Raw genomic sequence first — 20,035 nt, 5'->3', positions numbered from 1 at the left:
GAGATACTGTAGCCTTTGCTTGGGAGCTGGAGGAAGAAAAAAACATTTTTAACTGTACATGTCTGGAGTGGAGCTTCTTTCATGCTAGGCTTTGATGGATGAGGGAGGAAACAGGTTGTGGCTCACCAAGATTTAGCAGATTTTCTTGAATAAATGGTTCTTCATTTGCCGCATGCCCTTAGGGCAAATTTCCAAAGACTTTAAGGGTTTGTTTGTTAATAATAATTTTTATCAGTTATGGTTGTTTCACTGTGGAGACAATCTGCAGAGCTCGCATACCACCATTCCAGAAATCACCTCTTTAGGATTTTCTCTTTAATCCTAGTGTTCAATAATAAGCCTTGGTGGGAGGTTTTGCTTTGCTTTGTATTTATTTATTATGCTGGGCACTCAGCAAAATCTTAATTAGAGACTTTTGTCTTTTGGTTCTGAACACTTTTATTGTGTTATTTAAGTAACTTTCCCCCCACTGTCTTCTCTGTTCTTTCAGGATATTGAATCAGTCAGATGTTGAACTCAGATTGATCTAATTTATTTATTATCCATCTTTGTGTTTCTGTTTAACTTTGTGGAAGGTTTCCTTGACTTTATCTTTCTACCATTTCATTATTATAGTTTTCATTTCCAAGCATTCTCACTTGTTCTCTGTTTGTTTGGTTTTTTTATGGCATCCCGTTCTTGTTTTATGGATGCAATATCTTTTCCAGTCTAAGATTACCAGTTACAGTTTCTTTGAAGTTTTCTTCTGCTCCTTGCATCCTCTTTGTTTCCTTGGAATTCCTTTTTACTGTTGTTTTGGCATCTCTCACATGTTGGAGGTTTCTCTCAAGTGTCTGGAGACGGGCTCTTTAGTGTGTGATAGGATATCTCATCCTGAAGGCATGCTCTTGGCACCTGGAAAGCACTTTCCATGAAGGAGAAAGAGAGCCTTGGAGTCATACATACCTAGTTCAAATCTCAGCTCCACATCTTCCTGTTTTGTGACCTTGATTGGGTAAATATCCCCATTGTCAGTTACCTTCTTAGTAAAATGATGATGATACAACCTTGCAACCTCCTACAAAGGCATGTCAGTGGTTTCCTATCCTTGGACATGTAAGAATAGGAGGCAAAGAGATGTGGACTTGGAGAAGTCTGGAGCCTGCTTGCTCCTCGCAGGCTCAAATCATCCTTTCCCACACAGGAACAAATAAATAAAATAAGATTTAAAAATAATACCTTGCAGATCACACATGAATGAGTGCTTGGCACAGAGTAGACACTTAGGAAATGATAACATTCCCCATCTTCCCCTTTCAGAAGTTGATCTAAGATACCTCAGTTGACCCTTATCATCTGCATTGATCATTCTTGATGTGTGTCTCTTCCTTCTTCCTTTACTTCCCTATTTGGTCTCATGTACTCATGATCATGCCTCTTCTGATAATGGAGGGAGAGGCCATCAATGGCAATAAGACCTTGCCACTATGATACCTTAAGCAAAATGGTTAAAAGGGCATATTTTTGGTGTTGGGTGAATCTGGGTTCCAAGCCCTGAGATAACAGATATGATGTAAAAGCAAAGATTCACCCAGTGGCCCTGAGCCAGATGAGAAGAGACAGGAACAATTTAGTCTGAGGGACTTAGAGCCCACTCAAGGGAAAGACCCCCAGTGACAACTGGCATCTGGATCCTAGAAAACAGTAACTCTCTGCTTCTCCAAGAGCTAGAGGTTGTGTACTAGAGCAAAGATAGTCTTTAAGTCCCATGGACATGATTCTCCAAAATAGCTATTGGACTTCAGGCACCATACCCTCAAACTACTCTGCTCCCCTACCTCCCTCCAACTCTCTCTTGCCAACACCATCTTGCTGCTAAGCCCAGGCCAAGGCTCTGTTCCCTTGGGGGTACCATGAGTCAAGGGGAAGGAAGGGACAGGCTCTCCTAGGCAGGGGAAGCCACCGGGGGAGGTATAGGCCTACAAGTGAGAATCTGTGCATTCTGGTCTCTGTCAGAGCGTTCTGCACCAAGCACCTGACTTCAAAGGCTTCCCTGAGCTCAACCTGACCCTATTCCTTCAGCTCTCTGAGCCTACCATGATAGGCATTCAAGCCAGATCTGGCTAAGGATAGGAGCTTTCCCAGCCCCAAACTGTAGTCAGTGCCCTCTGGACAGGGTGTCCATACCCGTAGTTCCACTTACCTGAGCACCTTGCTGAGAATATCTGCCTCCAGGCCTGCATGCATCATTCTGGGGGTGGTAGATCACCTGAGTAGAACCAGTACATGTGGTGCTCGAGGCCCCTCCTACACTCCAGTGACCCCATCCTTTGTCTCTGTCACTTCTCCCACATTTCTGAGGGGCAACCAGACACACATTTTGGGACATGACTGGCAAACTTATACTCCTTCATCTAATGAGCCTCAAGGGGCACCTCCTAGGTGGGGCATTACACTGTGCTAGGTTCAGGTGGTGCAAGGCAAAACAACCAACAGGAGTGGTCCCTGCTTTCCAGCTAGTTAGAATGAAAGGCAACACTTGCAAAGTATTTACTTCTATAGCTGAAGGAGTTTAAAGAATGGAGCGATATGAACGGGATGGACCTGGGAATATTGTCTATGTTGATCTGGGTGGTGGCTACACAGCTGTATACACATGTAAAACCCATCAAGCTGGACACTTAAGATGTAAGGATTTTACCATATATCTATTATACTTCAATTAAAGAAAATTTTAAAAAGATGTGACTGGCCTTAGCCCCAGAACTCAGCAGAGTGGCCAAGTGCTGAACACAAGGCAGGTGGCAAGACAGTTGGAAAGGCCAGGTCTGGAGACCTGGAGGTGGCAGTAGGAAGGAGGCAAGGGCATGGGTTGAAGCCACTATCAAGAAGGAAGGATAGGGGGGTGGGGGATATATGGGGACCTCATATTTTTTTAATGTAACATTAAAAATTAATTTTTAAAAATTAAAAAATAAAAATAAATTTTAAAAAAAGAAGGAAGGAGACAGAAACAGATGTGGCTCAACCAACTGGGCTTCTGTCTACCACACAGGAGGTCCAGGGTTTAATGCCTAGGGCCTCCTGGTGAGGGCAAGCTGGCCCACGCAGTAAGTGGCCACACAGGAGTGCCACCCTGCATAGGAATGCTGCCCAGCACGGGACAGCTGCTCCACACAGGAGTGCCAGCTGATGCAGAGAGCTGATGTAGCAAGATGACACAACAAGAGACACAGAGGAGGGAAGCGGATTTGGCCCAACGAATAGGGCGTCCACCTACTACATAGGAGATCCGCAGTTCAAACCCTGGGACTCCTTGACCATTGTGGAGCTAGCCCATGCACAGTGCTGATGCCCGCAAGGAATGCCCTGCCACATAGGGGAGTCCCACGTGCAAGGAGTGTGCCCCCTAAGGAATGCCGCCCAGCGCGAAAGAAAGAGCAGCCTGCCCAAGAATGGCACCGCACACACGGAGAACTGATGTAGAAAGATGATACAACAAAAAGAAACACAGATTCCTGGTGCCGCTGATAAGGATAGAAGCAGTCACAGAAGAACACACAGCAAATGGACAGAGAGAGCAGACAACTGGGGGGGAGAGAAATAAATCTTAAAAAAAAAAAATTAAAATTAAAAAAAAAAAAAGGGACACAGAGGAGAGAAAATAAGAAGACACAGCAGGACAGGGAGTTAAGGTGGCACAAGAAAGTAATCACCTCTCTCTCACTCCGGAAGGTCCCAGGATCGGTTCCCAGAGCTGCCTAATGAGAATGCAAGCAGACACAGAATACACAGCGAATGAACAGAGAGCAGACAATGGGGAGAGTGGGGGCAGGGTGGGGAGAAATAAAATAAATCTTAAAAAAAAAAAAAAAAAAGGAAAGAGAATAAAAAATTTTTTAAAAAAACACAAAACAATAAAAAAAGAAGGAAGAGGGCCTAGGGACTCCCAGGCCCAAAGAGAAAATCAAAGAGGAAGAGAGCAAGAGTGAGAGTGCTACAGTATGAGAGCTATGGAAGCCCTCTCTTTAGGGAACAACCAGAGAGGACTGAGGCCCTCGCTGGGAGGTCTCAACGTATATGGAGTTGATGGAGAACTGGGGGAGGGATTTGTTGTCTTCTCTGGTATGTGGGATCTGCATGCTGTGGTACCCAGACCATATCCTGTTGGGCCCCTGTCCACCTCTACCTTCACCCACCACAGTCTGCCCCACTCACGACTCTCCTTTCAGTGCCCCCAGCCAGCCTAAAAGGACTTCTCAGATAGTGTCAGGGTTTCCTCCATTTACTCATCTCTGGCGGTGGTTCCAGGGAAGAGGGGCATGAAAAAAGGTACCCCTTTCCAAGTGAGCTGTCCAAGATACATGGAGGGCAAGTGACTTGGACCACTCTCCCCAGCACACATGGGATAGAGCCAGAGTCACCCAGACTCCTGAGAACCATCTGGCCCTGGTCTTTACACACACTGCACCTTCTACTCCTGCTCTCACCACCCTATTTGCTAATGCCTACACCTCCCTCTGAACTCAGCCTTGGTAGAACCTCCTCCTGGAACATCTCCTGATTCCTAAGATTTCCTTTGCAGGCTGGGAGGGGTGCCCTGCTGAGCTCCTGAGTACTTTGGGTTTACTAAGCTCTATTCTGTACCCTCTCCCTGGGTTGGTCTATCTGCTCATCCATCTACTTCACTGAACTGGAAGCACCTTAAGGGCAGGACTGGGTCTTATCCAGGAGAGTGTCTGGAACACAGGATTTGAAAAATAAACAAGTGGAGAAACATGATCAGCCCTTGATTATGCAGCTTATGTTTGCAGAGGGCTCAGGCAGCTGTACTTGTGTGAGGCACCCCAGATACCCCTTATCAGCTTTGCCTTCCTGTACCTGTTCACAGTTGGATTCATGCAGGTTGTGTGGTCCACCTGGCTGGCTGACCAGTGGCCAATTCCCCGTCCCTCCTGCCTGTAATGTAGTAAGTCAAGAGACTTCAAAGACCATCTGAAAGTAAGTCACCGGAGGTGATCTCTGAAAATGGTTCACTATTCCCTTGACCCAGAAAACCCACAAAATTATGCAAATCAAGAGGTTCAAATCTTTGTGTTCACTTTAAGAATACCCGAGAAACTGCCCAGGCCATCAAGGGTATGTATATTAGAAAAGCCACCAAGTATCTGAAAGATGTCACTTTACAGAAGCAATGTGTGCCATTCCATCATTATAATGGTGGTGTTGGTAGGAGTGCCCAGGCCAAACAGTGGGGCAGGACACAGGGTCAGTAGCCCAAAAACAGTGCTGAATTTTTGTTGCACATGCTTAAAAATGCAGAGAGTAATGCTGGACTTAAGGGTTTGGATGTAGATTCTCTGGTCATTGAGCACACCCAGGTGAACAAAGCCCCCAAAATGCGCGAGCGTACTTACAGAGCTCATGGTCGGAGTAACCCATACATGAGCTCCCCCTGCCACATTGAGATGATCCTTACTGAAAAAGAACAAATTGTTCCTAAATCAGAAGAGGAGGTTACATAGAAGACAAAGGTATCCCAGAAGAAACTGAAGAAACAAAAACTTATGGCTCGGGAATAACTTCAGCATACAATAAATGCAAATAGAAGTTAAAAAAAACAAAGACCATCTGAGCTTTGGACTGGGTTCTCCATTGTCTGTGCTATGGTCACTGACTCACCCCTGGAAGGTCAGGCTGCCTGGTAAACATAAACTAACTGCAAATCAGGTCTTCCTAGGTTCACAAACCCTCCTCATATGCATGTTTACGCACACCTTCTGCCTCTAATCTAGGGTATTCCTGCATTTCAGACCTCCACGGTTCTCTTCCAGAGCCCAAAAGGGACCAAGCTGGGGCCACAGTAGGATCTGTAGACCAGAATAGTCCTGGCCCCAGGATAGCTGCCATCCAATCTCTAGTGTTCCTGTTTACCAATCTTAGAAATGGGGCAACTCATTGAATGACTTTTTCTTAGAAAAATCCCAACCAAATCTCTGCCTTGGCCACGCCCCGCCCCCCCCCCACACACACACACACACACTGGGGACCCAGAAGATCAGGAAAGGCTGCAGAAGTCTCTGGGGCCTTTACTCTGCCCCAGTCCCTCCACCACACACTCACTCACCTTCCCCAGCCCTTAGTCACATGCCAGCCCTGGGAGAGGCCACACAGAGATGGAAGGGACAGCCTAGTAAACGGTCTGTCACACCCAAGCCTACCAACCAGCCCCATTTTCTCCAGTTGGTCTCTTCCCCTAGTCTTCCTCCAAAGGCCCTGGGCCCTAGGAGGTTGCATGACTTGCAGAAAGAGCAAAGGCTTTGAGTCAGCCAGAGCATCCCCACTTACTAGTTGTGGAAACTTGAGAAAGTTAAGTAGCCTATTTTGAGCCTCAGTTTCCTCATCAATCAAAAAGGAATAATATCCACCTTAGGGTTGTTAAGTGGATTGTGTTTTAAATGGTAGTTATTACTCTCCACCAATAACCCGTGGCTTCCAAGCAAACTTACCTCTGTATGTGGGGTGACCACACATCCTGGTTTGCCCAGGGTAGTTCTCGATGGCTATTATACTGATGGGTTTACTCTTTTCACTCTCAGAAGTGCCTAGTTTGTACAACAAAACACAGTCAGCTACCTGTGCCCTTTCTATACCCAGTTCAGGTCCAGCCTGAGTCAGCTATACCACCCATTTCTACTCTCCTCTCTGAGACCATGACTTCGTTTGTGATGAGGAGAATTTTTATACCCTTCTCTCCAAGCCTAGGGCTCTTAATCCTAAAGGAGGGTAGTAATACCTATCTGTAAGGATGGTTAAGAAGATGAGATGGGACAAGGAAGCAAAGCATAGCATCAGGCAGAGGCTGGGTACCAGGTCAATGTGTGTCTCTCTCCCATGGTCTTTTCTCCCTCTTTCCCATCACGCTGATTTTCCCAGATTACCCCCAGGAGTGGTGCTCCAGAGCTCAACTGCTCCCCTGCTTTACAGGAGAGTGATTTTCAGAAGCTGCTGGGACACAGGGGAGTTCCAGGTGATATATGAGCTCCTAAGCCAGGGGCCGGCCATGATCTCCCCAGAGAGTAAGAAAGGCTCTTCACCCCTACTCCCTCCATTCTCCACTGCAGGCCCTGAGGACATCTCAGCCTCTTCTTCCCTGTGGGTATATATGTGCTTCTGCCAGTGCTGGCTGCTTCCAAGTCTATCACAGGAGCTGGAAACCCTCACAGATGAAGGCACCTTTGAACGCTCCCTACTTTTGTAGGAATACAAAGACCTGAATGGGAGTCTGCTGGGCATCCAATCCTTGGCGACCTGCTATCTGGGGCAGCAGGCAAAAGGTAACTGTGTAATCTCATAGATAAAGCCACCATGAGACCAGCCCATTGCAGCAAGAAGACAGCACGCTTGCAGATAGACCTGGGCCAGCGCCTTGTCCTCTGAAGCAAGCCCTGAAGCTCAAATCTCCCATTTGCCTCTTGCCTTCATTCCCACCTACTCTGGGACATTCCTTTGCCATTAGATAACTGACAGCTCTTCTGGTCTGATTCTTTGCATTGCCTTCCCCCAGGTGGTGCCAAACCTGCCTTGTGTATATGCTGTAGAATATTTGGTTCCACCAGGAAGCTCTCAGTATAAACAGACTGTCAATCAGCGGGATCTGACTCCAGGGCTCTTTGTTCAGAGGCAGTTGCGTGACATTTCTGATTTTCATGCTGCCCTAGAAACCACAACGTGTGGATGAAGGAAGCCATGGGAGGAAAAAGATAATGAAGCAGCTACTAAATTGAGACTGAAAATGCAGGTCCCTGGTGGTGGTGGTATGTGGTGGAGGAGGTATTTCATTTCTCTGAGCCCAGGGAAGTAAATGTTTATGGGGTGGGGCCCCAGCTCTTCGGAGGCAATAGCCTGGTCGGAAGTAGTTGTAGGGTAGAAACAGAAAATCCTGGCACCCTGCCCTGGCTCTTTAACCCTCAATTTATAGATCCTCAACTATAAAATGGAATTAAAAATACCAGTCAACTCTATCACAAAGCCTTTGTGTTAGGAGGATAAAATGAGGTCAAGGAAATAAAAACTCGCAGCAATATAGAGAGAGCTGGAGGAGCACACAACCTGAATATAACCTGGGGCTCCATGTGGCTCGATCCTGCACAATCTCATTCATAGAAGCAAAGGCTGGCAAACAAAAGGAACTTAAAAAGAACTCCACAAAAAATAAAAAAAGAAAAGGAAGTCCAACCTTGGCTTGGGTGTTTGGAAAAACACTAAAGTGTGTCCACCTTACAACAACCCTCAGCCCATTCCTCAGAAGGCCTTTTCTCCCTCACTCCATCCCTACATCTTCTATCCCTTAGCTGTCATGGAGACTCTCCTGAGCCAATCCCCAAAGCTCACCCCAACTCCTGGTTGGCCTGCATGCCAACCTCTCCTCTCGGGCCCCTCTTAGCTCTTTATTTTGCAGCTGACAGAGCCTCTTACTCCTTGCCTTAATTTCTTTCCACTTTATTTGCCACAACAAAGGAGACCCTGGTACCACCCCAAAAAGCAACACTCCTTCCCCCTTTCTTCCCATCCCAGTTCTATATTTCAATCCATTTTCATAATTCCACATCACAGGAACCATGAGGGCACACTGAATGCTCCTGTGAGATCAGGAAAGAGAAAAAAATTCTAGTAAGAAAAGCAAACTTCTCTTTACTAGGTAGGAATAAAGAAAGGATAAAGGAGGGTAATACTTTTGTTAATAAACCTTGCACCAATATGCACACAATTGTCATTAAGTTCCCTTCCCCCAGCTACCCACAAAGGAAGTGGTTTTTACGTTTCTAATTATGCTGATTTTCCTTCACACAGGCACCCACTTTTGCACTCCCCTTCCCTTCCCTTCTCAGAAACCCAAGTGGCCAAGGCCTTCAGTACTGGGCCTGGATTCCCCTTCTCTGCATCCTGGCTTCCTCCCTGGCTTGAGCCTCTCAATTCCCCAATCTGTCCTGTGCATACCATCTAGATGATCTTTACCACACTTCACATTCACCACGTGCCTCCTCTGCTGAAGAACCTTCAATAGCTCCCAACTACCCCTGCACATGGGTTCTTAAGTTCCCACCTGGGGCATCCCACAAGCACATGGAAGCAGGTCTTCACCTTTCACATCCAGTTTTAACTACATTGGTCCCCCAATAAGCACAAGCTTGAGTTCTGCTCCCTCCACAAAACCCACCCTATTTCTCGCTTCTGAAGATGACACTTAGAATCTATGCCACACAGTCTTTTTAATTTTTGCTGTCATTTGATTATTTGAATTATTTTATAAACTTGAGTCTTCTCATACCACCATAAGCTCCTTGAAGCCGAGACTCAAAAGTGATCTTTTTCTCTAAGTTCATGACAAGAAAACCAGACCCATCTATATTCTGAAGACCTTGATGGAAATAACTAGATGACCCTGTCATTTTTAACAACTTCTGGATAAAGGACAGAAGAAGTCCTTTTTAAAATGTGTGTATTTATTTTGTGGTATATAATATAATCATCTGGTTCAAAATGTAAATGAAAAGTCTGCCTCCTACCCTGTTCCTCAACCACCCAGTTTCCATGCAGACAGGCAAACAATGGACTGGTCTTTGTTTATTTTTCAACAGGTATTTGATGCATATACAAGCCAAAATGAATATATTCTCCTTTTCTCACTCCCAACGCGCACTTTCTTTATACACAAGATAGTACACAATACACATTGGTTCTGTACTTACCTTTGTTTAACACTGCATCCCAGGGAGACAGATGTGGCTCAAATGATAGAACTTCCATCGACCATATGGTGGGTCCAGGGTTCGATCCCCAAGGGCCTCCTGACCCGAGCAGTGAGCTGGCCCATGTGCGGTAATGTCGCGAGCACAAAGAGTGTTGTGCTATGCAGGGGCACCCCCACGTGGGGGTGCCCCATGCGCAAGGAGTGCGCCCTGCGTGAAAAAAAGAGCAGCCCGCCCAGGAGTGGCACCGCACACACAGAGAGCTGACACAGCAAGATGACGCAACAGAAAAGAAATGTAGTTTCCCAGTGCTACAGGATAATGCAGGCCAACACAGAAGAGCACACAGCAAATGGACACAAGAGAGCAGACAACTGGGTGGGGGGAGGGGAGAGAAAGAAATAAAAAAAAATTGTTTTAAACAAAAAAAACACTGCATCCCAGAATTCTCCCCTATCAGCACAGAGAGGGCTTCCTAACATTTCCTGTGGCTGTGTAGTACTCCTATGTATGAATGAACCTTAATTTATTTAAATCTCCTGTTGTTAGACAGTGAGGGTGTTCCTAGTATTTTGCTACCATATACAGTACAATGCTGCAGTAAATAGCCTGGTTCATACTGTTATATCACATATGTGAGTTTTTCTGTAGGACAAATTCTTAGAAGTAGAATGGCTGGATCAAAGAGTAAGTTGTATATGTAATTTTGAAAAGATATTTCTAGATCATTCTCCAAAAAGGTTGGCTCTGGGAAGCAGACTTGGCCCAACGGATAGGGCATCTGCCTACGATATGGGAGGTCCATGGTTCAAACCCCGAGCCTCCTTGACCCGTGTGGAGCTGGCCCATGCACAGTGCTGATGTGCGCAAGGAGTGCCCTGCCACGCAGGGGTGTCCCCCCGCGTAGGGGAGCCCCACGCGCAAGAAGTATGCCCCATAAGGAATGCCGCCCAGCGCAAAAGAAAGTACAGCCTGCCCAAGAATGGCGCCGCACACACGGAAAGCTGACGCAACAAGATGACGCAACAAAAAGAAACACAGATTCCCAGTGCCGCTGATAAGGATAGAAGCGGTCACAGAACAAAAACAAACAGTGAATGGACACAGAGAGCAGACAACTGGGGGAGGGGGGAGGGTGGGAGGGGAGAGAAAGAATCTTTGAAAAAAAACCAAAAAAACAAAAAGGTTGGCTCAATTTACACTCCTACCAACTATGTATGAAGGTGCCAGTTCCCCCACCCTCCCCAATCTGATAGGGGAAAACTTGCATTTCAGTGTAGTTTGATTCACACTGCTCTCCCCTTGACTGCAGTTGAGTAGCTTTTCACATTTAAGAGCTATTTGTGTGTTTCTTCTGTGAATGCTGTTTTTATCCTCCAGTCCTCTTGTGTGTTCTTGGTCTCTTTCTAATTAATGAGTAGGAGCTCTTTATATACTAGGGAAACTAGCTCTTTGTGATATAAGTTGCTGATATTTTCCCATTTGTTGTGTGTCTTTTGACCTTGCTTTGGGGATATTGCTAGGTAGAATTACCCATTTTTCTATAGCAAAATTTATCAATCTTTGCTTTTATGGCTCCTAGGTTTTGTGTCTTCTCAGAAAGGAGCACCTTTCTTTATTTTGTCAGTACAACATGCTTGGAATGACTTCCCAGGAATAGAGATGAATAAGGACAACTCCTGTCCTCCACTAGATCCCAATTTGGGGATACAAAGTAAACTGACAATTACAATTCTGTGTAATAATAAATAGCAGGGGGCATGTGGGAAGCTGGGCAAGAACCAGTTCGAGTTGGCCAGAGAAGGCTTCCCAAAGGTACAAGTGGAGGCAAGGATAGGAGTCAGCTGGGTAAAGAAAAGCCTTCCAGTAAAAGTGATAAAAGTGGCAGCCTGTGCCTAAGTTGGATGGAAGAAGCAACCTGATCTGTTGAAGGTTGTCCAGTCTGGCAAGAGGATGAGTGTGGGAAACAAAGGCATGTTGTTTCCATGGAAGCAAGTTACTTCCTTGACCACTGAGTCAAGCTGTCCCTTATGATTATTGGTGCGGAGCACAGTCTTGGCTGGGTCAGCACACCTGCAGGCAGAACAATACATATAGAACAGAACAACCTGGGTAACAGGATTTATGAGTATAGTTACTGATTTTTATAATAATAGTTCCAGTAAGGTTTGTTGGGTTTTCATCAATCACTAGTTAATATAGCATGAGGTAAGGGTAATAGGTAACTTGATTTTGTGCTGAATGTCACGTATGTTAGGGGTATATATACTAGCCCCTCGACTCAATAAAGTTGTCTGATGAGCTTGAGAAATCAATGCTCTCAGATCCCCTGAACCCAATCTTTCTTTGTCTTTCATTCCCGATACCTCGGGTCACCGAACAAGACTCCGACAGGTGGCGCCCAGACATGGGGCTCGAGGCAGAGGATTCATCAAGGCACGGCAGCGTAGGATCTTCCACCTCTGGATCGGGAACGCGGAAAGCTGAAAAGCCTTTTTTAAGGTAAGGAGCGTCGAAATTAATTAACCCGGGTAAATTGCTGCTTCATATTATTAAGTTTTGCTTTCCGTTAGCATCAGGGTATGGGTAATCAACCAGGACGCTTGGAAGAATATTCACAGGTTTTGAAAACACTGTTGCATAGTGTAGGCGTCACAGTTAAGACTGCAGATTTGTTAGAATTGTTTGCTTTGGTTCAAAACCATTGTTATTGGTTTCAACTGCAAGGAAAGAATTTGATGAATGTTAAGCAGTGGAGGCAAGTAATGAAAGAATTGCGGAGAGCATATCAGAAAGGAGAGAATATACCTGTATCAGTTTGGGCCTTAGGACAGCATATTGCTGCTGCATTAGATTCTTTGCAGTCTGACAAAGAGGATGAGATTGTTCTTTTCTCAAGGGAGGAAACGGCTATGAATGATACAGGTAAAGATAGGAATTCGGAGGAGGAACAGGAAGAAGAGGAGTTATTTGAAGTTAGAGACACAAATCCATTCTTAACTAAATCCATGTTGGAGCTAAATATTTCTAAGGTAAACATATATCCTAATTTGACTCATGAGGTTCCTTCTGCACCTCCAGAACCTGGAAAAGTACCTAGTGGACTTTTCTCTACGGACATGCCTTATGTTCGTAGCAGCTTTAAGCCAAATCCTGTGCCTGTTACTCCATTAATGAGATGTCTTTTACTGGGATCTAGTCAAGGTGAGCCTCTGGCTATGCAAGCTGTAGCAGCTTTTCCTGTAACTATTCAACAAATTCCTCCTGATGCTGGACACTCACAAGGGGGTGTCAAGTTTCATCCTGAGCCGAAAACTTTTAAACTATTGAAAGATTTAAAATGGGCAAAGATACTGAATAATGTCCTTGTTAGTGAAATCAGGCTTGTAAGAAAACTCTCTGCTAAAGTGTTAACTAAGATAAGGAAACTGTTCTGGCAGCAACTCTGCAACCCCCCTGCTGTCTACATGACAATGTAGCTGTGGGCTAGTGGGGGTTAATAGAGTTAAGCCACTGAAAAAAGAGGAAAACATGGCAACATTGGTGTTCTGTTTTATTTCCATGCTAATTCTAATTGGGCTTATTTAACCAAGATAATAAAATCAGTACAAAATTTTTATCAAGGTTTAAAAAGGAATTTTCAGTTTTAAATCAATAGTTTACTCCTGAACTTCAAGTCTCAGTATAGTCTTACAGAGTAATAATCCAAAAATGTGTGTTAACGGTCTGTCTAAACTGCTAAATTACAGTTTTAACTACATTTATGCTGCTCAAGTTATCTTAACTGATTGCTGATAACTAATAAAAATATTTCCAAGCACAAGCTTGCATGTTACAGGTAACATGGATTCCAGAAGAAATCTGAAGAAGTGATATTTAAAATGTGATATAATGGAGAGTTTAAAAGCAGCTATACCAAGAAAGTAAGAATTTTGAGTTAACTGTAAACTGTATGTTTCTGTTACTGTGTTGTGATTGTTCTGTGTTTGTTCATTCAATGTCAGTGTATATTTTGATACCTCCGGATGGTAATATAAATTAATAAAAATTTATAAAAGAGCTCTATTCAAATGGCCAAAAATTAAATAAGCGCTTATATTAATACATAAGTTTAAATGTTAATAAGATCTCTACAATGATAAAAATTGTGAGTCTTGATTAACAAAATTACTATAAGTCTTTATAAAAGGTTGTTCTTGCCTAGATTGAAATGAATAGCTTATTTTTCTTCACAGGATAATATGAAGGATGTAAAACTTAAATGAATATTAAAAAGGTTAAAAGTTTGTGAGAATGCTAATTGAAATTTAATAAGTTTTTGCAAAAAAGTGTGTTTTGCCCTAAAGTAGGATGGCTAATTTTCATAAACTCTTGGAACTTAAATGTATGTGGCAAGTTATAGAAAAAAAAAAATTTTATAAGTTGAATAAAAGGTGTTTTAAAGTGTTATAAAATTAACAAGTTTTTTCTTTCCTTAATCCCTCTTTTAATTAAAGTTGTATGAGTAAAAGGTTTCTATAAATGCTTAAAAGTGTATAAAGTTACCAATATTTGAGCATAATATTAGAAAGAAAAGTACAATGTGGTTAATTATGGTTTTAATTATTATAAAAGAGTGTGTGTCACAGAAACAACCTCTTATCATAGATTAAAGTAACACTGTAGTATGCAGAAATCCCAAACACTGCTAGTTGCAAAAAGTTAATGTCCAGCTGTATTGCTATCACTTTGTTTTAAAACTTGCTAAGACTTTCTTTAGTGTCTTCTTAGACAGATCAAGCCGGCTGCATTCCTCTATCTGTAAAAAATGCAACAATAAACTTTTGCAGTGCTTTTCAGGGCTATGTGCATAGCCCAACTATCTTGTACAGTATTTAATATAGTAATAGTAATAAAAAAGCAGCATACGTTACTTCTTGAAAAGAACAGGCTTGGCAGACTCCATTCACGTCTGCTCAGCGTACTGAACTTGCTGCCATCATTAAGGTGTTAATAATATTTAAGAAACCTTTGAATATTGTCTCTGATTCTGAATATGTATGCCTTACTGTTAAGCATACTGAAACAGCTCATATCTTTGTTACTGATGAATTATCTCAACTTTTTGCTGATTTGCAACATCTCATTAGATTATGACAGCATCCTATTTACATTACACATATACGTTCTCATACATCTTTGCCTGGTCCTATGACAGCAAGTAATGCTCGAGCTGATTTATTAGTGGGGTGTTTACAAAGTGCTCGTGATTACCATGCTTTAACTCACATTAATGCTAAAGGCCTGCGAGATAAATATCAAAAGTTAACAAGACTACAAGCGCAGGAAATTATCCGTATTTATTCTACCTGTGGACCACTGACAGCAGTGCCTTTTCAGGCTGGAACTAATCCCAGAGGCCTGACTCCTAATCAGTTATGGCAGATGGATGTTACTCACATTCCATCCTTTGGTAAGCTACAATATGTTCATGTTTGTATTGACACTTATTCTCATTTCATGTGGGCTACTGCTCAAAGTGGGGAACGGTTTCATCATGTTCGCTCACATCTCTGGTCTGCTTTTGCTGTGATGGGATGTCCTCTAAAAATTAAAACTGATAATGGACCTTCTTACATTAGGTAAATCCTTTGCTTCCTTTTGTAAAAATTATGCTATTGAACATGTAACCGGCATTCCCCATAATCCTACAGGTCAAGCTATTGTTGAAAGATGCCATCATACTCTCAAGACTATGCTTTTAAAACAAAAAGGGGGAGATGATGGTATGATATCACCTAAAGATCAATTGGCTAAAGCTTTATTTACCTTCAATTTTCTTAACGTTTATGATTCTATGACACCGGCTGAATGTCATTTTGGACATTCTCAAACATCCACAGAAATTGCAGACTCTGAGAATCAACCAGTATTTTGGAAAGATGTTTTAAGTAATGAATGGAAGAAAGGCAGGGTTAAAGTATGGGGGCGAGGTTATGCTCTTATCATTTCAGAAAATGGAGAAGAAATCTGGCTTCCGGCAAAAAGGATTAAACCTAGGACTGAAGAAGTGGAGTCTTCTACACATATGGATCCTACTGATAGTGAGTGAAACCGGCAATGGTAATTACACATATTGGCCTTATATCCCTAATCCCCCATTACTTCGAGTGTTAACCTGGAAAGATCCTTCTTTTCCTGTCTATTTGAATAAAACTATTATATTTCCTGGACCCATGGATGATAGGTTACCACTTAAGCCACGAGAAGAAGGACAAAGGATTTATAATCTCCTTCTTCCATTTGATTTCTGACCTCTTTGCATTGGCAATTGCCTACCATGTATGGCTGTGAAAAATAGAACTATGATCAATTTTAGCCATAATAATACTAAATCTTTGGTAACTTTATTCCCATCCTATCAATACCAAGAATATAAGTATCCAAGTTATAGTTGTCCTTAGAGGAATGCTGGTGATATGCAAAGATGGTATGAATGCCCTATGGGAAGAGGATCTGTCATTTTTAATGATTCCTATGGAATAGTTTGGGAAAGTGCCCCTATGGGGAATCCCAACAAATATAAGGACAGATTTATTTGGTATGGTATAAATAGTTTGGGACAACAAATTAGTAATATGCAGTATCCCTTTCTTGATTCCCTTGATTTGGATGAGAAAGTAATTTTTACCAAAAATAATAGTGATTGGAAAAATATAGGGAAATGGGTTCCTTTTCCATGGTGCAATAGCACTGGAATCCATGATCAAAAACAAATACGGAAAGTCTTCTTAGGAGTGGTATCTACTTCTGAATGGAAAGATAATAAAAGTATGGATGGACAATATTTACAATTAGATCAAATTCATCATTTTCAATCATGTGTCAGAGATCCATATGTGTTTGTGGTAGGGAAGGCTACCATTACTGAAAATGCTTTGTTCTATAAGGATGGCACTTTGTATACTTGCTTGTCTGAGAATATTTTACAGAATGGAGATATTATCACCATGGCTCGCCGAAGACGAGGAGTGTGGATCCCGGTGAAAATGAATCAGATGTGGCAGTCATCACCTGAAAGTCATCTTCTTTTCCACCTGGCTCAAGGACTGTTGAAATGATCTAAGAGATTTTTGGGACTTCTCATAGCTGGCATTCTTGGCCTCATTGGTGTCATCACTGCCGCTGCCACTGCGCTGTTGCATTGCATGAGATGGTGCAGACCCAGCAATACGTGCATGATTGGCACAAGAATGCAAGTGACTTATGGCATAGTCAAGAGCACATTGATGAAGGACTTAATAACAGAGTTAGTGATTTGGAATCTGCTGTTTTACACTTAGGAGATCAAGTTTATAATTTGAATTTGTTAAGAGGATTGAAATGTGATTGGAATGAAAGTAATTTTTGTATTACTCCTTTGGATTATAACATGTCTATGTTTCAATGGAATAAGATCAGAAATCATTTGTTAGGACATAAAGGAAATATGTCATTAGAAATTGAGGAATTGCAGAAAAAGATTTTAGAAATGTCTCATAATCAGATATACGTAGATAGTGATAAGGATATCTTTAATGATTTGATTTCACATTTGAATAAGTTTAATCCTGTTGATTGGTGGAAATCTCAACATTTCTTATCTGCCTTAGGAATAGGGATATGTGTATTAATCCTGTTGCTCATGGTTGTCGCTTGCCTGGGGAAAGGTGTTTGCCAGAGATTGCACCGTGTGGACACCATGGGACAAGCAAACAACATAGTACTTGCTAAAACTCTACAATAGTACCCCGAAGTCAGTGCGCTTGGCTGGTAGTCAGTGACGGGCAACTTGGCTAGCCTTTCAGTCAACCTAAGACAGGGACGTGGCCTTTCGCTGCCACGCTTCCCCAGGACGGGTAAGGCTGATTGTGCGTAGCCTCGACCTAAGACAGACATAGTCACCTTGACTAAAACAAAAAGGGGGAAATGTGGGAAACAAAGGCATGTTGTTTCCATGGAAGCAAGTTACTTCCTTGACCACTGAGTCAAGCTGTCCCTTATGATTATTGGTGCGGAGCACAGTCTTGGCTGGGTCAGCACACCTGCAGGCAGAACAATACATATAGAACAGAACAACCTGGGTAACAGGATTTATGAGTATAGTTACTGATTTTTATAATAATAGTTCCAGTAAGGTTTGTTGGGTTTTCATCAATCACTAGTTAATATAGCATGAGGTAAGGGTAATAGGTAACTTGATTTTGTGCTGAATGTCACGTATGTTAGGGGTATATATACTAGCCCCTCGACTCAATAAAGTTGTCTGATGAGCTTGAGAAATCAATGCTCTCAGATCCCCTGAACCCAATCTTTCTTTGTCTTTCATTCCCGATACCTCGGGTCACCGAACAAGACTCCGACAGATGAGAGCCCTGAGGGGGCTGGTGTGTGGTAAAGGGTGAGGCAAGGAAGGTAGGCTTAAGGGGCCAAGTGGTAGAAGGCCAGGTATACACTGCCCTGGAGTCAGGGCCTTCCCCTGAGGCGGTGGGAGGCGGCAGAGGGTAGTGGTCAGCTGTGAAGAGGAAGAGCTGGAGAAGAGGGCCCAGGGGAAGGCTGGGCCTGGCTTGGGGGCATCTGCATATGGCCTGGCAGTAGCATGGCAGACTAGAGAGGGTCTAGGCTGCTAAATGAGAGTAGTAACTGATTTCAGGGTATTGTTTTGTCAAATTTTAAGAATTCCACAAAAACTATCAAGGAAGCTAGCATTTCCTATCCAAGATGATGACAACTTTAAGAGCTTTGATGCTGGTAGGGAGAGCCGAAATTATCACTTCACTTCCACCCCAACATTCAGCCCTATGGCAGACAAGGTGAGAGACACCAGCCTCTTCCTTTTAGATCCAGTATGGCTCAGAAAACAACTGGGCTCCTCAGTCTCAGCTCCCCATCCCCAAACACACACCCCACATCCATCCAAAATGTACACCAGGGATGCAGGGCTGCCTAAGTGAGAGATGGAGAGGCACATCCCCATGGGAGGAGTCTCTAGGGGGCCCATATCTAAGGAGACATATCTTTCTAGCCAACAATGTGCTATGTGGCCACAGCTATTTTCAGATATGTCGGGCAGGGCTTGCAAACTCTGCTCCCATGGCCCGCTGAGGTCTTTTAAAACAGGCATTTTGTAGCTGATCTGCTTGGGCAACTGCTGCCCTAAAGTGCTTGGTACAGACCCTGGCATGCAGTAAGCATTCAGTTAATGGTAGCAGTTTCTGTTAAGACTGAAATGCTTCTGAGGAAAAGGAAAGGCGACATGGAGAGGAGAAGGGAAGTTTGAAACAACTTAAATGGAACTTTGGGCTTGTCTCTGCATTTCGACTGCCCAGGCTCTTCCAATGCCCCCGATCCCCAACCAGCTAGAGAGGTTGGCTCTAGATGCAACCATATTATTACATTTTCTTTAGTGCCCTAAGGCAATTAAATCCCAAATGGTCTACTGGTTAAGCCAAGTGTTATAGGAATAAAATCTCTTAGAGGCTGGCAGGAGGCCCTGGTTCTGCTCCGAGCACTTCCTGGGTCTCTTCAGGGCATGCCTGGGGCACCCCTGGCAAGAAGCTAGCCCAATCTCAGCTCCAAATCTGGCAGACAAGCCCCTCCCCAAAGAGGCCTCACCAAAAGGCAATTAGGTCAAAGGTGGGGCAGCTGGAAGACTTCTAGGCCAACAAGCCTGGCCTCCAGAGCCCTGATGAAGCCCACTTCCCTTGATCACAGGGCACAGACACCCAGACCCATAACTCAGGTGCAGCAAGGCTGAAAGGATGACAACAGAGAGGGGCCTGATTTCCAAGCAGGGTCTGACCCTGCTGGCTGTGTGCCTGCCACATTATAAAGGGCCCTGTCAGCTTAAGAGTCAGGAATTTTATTTTTCCCAAAATCAGATTAGGTCTATTTCAGTAAATGTTTAGGAAAGCCCCCTGTTCTGTATATACACATATCTAGTTGTAACTTCCATTCATTGAACATTTACAATCATCTCATTTCATATTCTCAAACACTTGATAGGGGAAAGCTTATGATACTGTTAAGGAAACCAAAGGTCAGAAAGGCTAAGCCCAGAGAAGGTCACGCTGCTAGTGAGTGGCATGGCCGGGATTTGAATTAGGGCAGTCTGGCTTCAGGATGCATTGCTCTTAACCACCCTGTGTGTGGGGACTAAAAAGTGCTGACAAATTCTCAGCTCTGACCCTCCCCCAGCCACACCTAATAAAACCCCTGATCTGAGGCCACAGACAGGATGGAGTCTCCAAAAAGTTTTATATTTTCCTTATTTCCCAGAGCCCTCG

The 20,035-nt window shown here is 43.5% G+C and overlaps 1 long non-coding RNA gene and 1 other non-coding gene across 6 annotated transcripts; both read left to right on the top strand.

Annotated features, from left to right (window-relative positions):
- Positions 1-1,052: 1,052 nt before the first annotated feature.
- LOC111759158 (small nucleolar RNA SNORA38) lies at positions 1,053-1,183 on the top strand. Its single transcript, XR_002793241.1, has one exon. It is a non-coding gene; the product is annotated as a small nucleolar RNA SNORA38 (small nucleolar RNA).
- Positions 1,184-11,496: 10,313 nt separating this feature from the next.
- On the top strand, positions 11,497-18,055 carry LOC131278034 (uncharacterized). 5 transcript variants are annotated; one of them, XR_009185150.2, is made up of 3 exons: positions 11,671-13,654; positions 15,111-15,183; positions 15,725-18,055. It is a non-coding gene; the product is annotated as an uncharacterized lncRNA (long non-coding RNA). The 5 variants fall into 5 exon arrangements; XR_009185149.1 differs by having other exon boundaries at positions 11,672-12,233; positions 13,570-13,654; positions 15,111-18,055; XR_009185152.1 differs by having other exon boundaries at positions 11,497-12,233; positions 15,111-18,055.
- The last annotated feature ends 1,980 nt before the right edge of the window (positions 18,056-20,035 follow it).

Source organism: Dasypus novemcinctus, chromosome 3 (genome assembly GCF_030445035.2).
Source record: "Dasypus novemcinctus isolate mDasNov1 chromosome 3, mDasNov1.1.hap2, whole genome shotgun sequence".
Taxonomy (NCBI): Eukaryota; Metazoa; Chordata; class Mammalia; order Cingulata; family Dasypodidae; genus Dasypus; species Dasypus novemcinctus.
The sequence above is the reverse complement of the archived record's forward strand: the minus strand, read 5'-3'. Positions and strand labels throughout refer to the sequence as shown.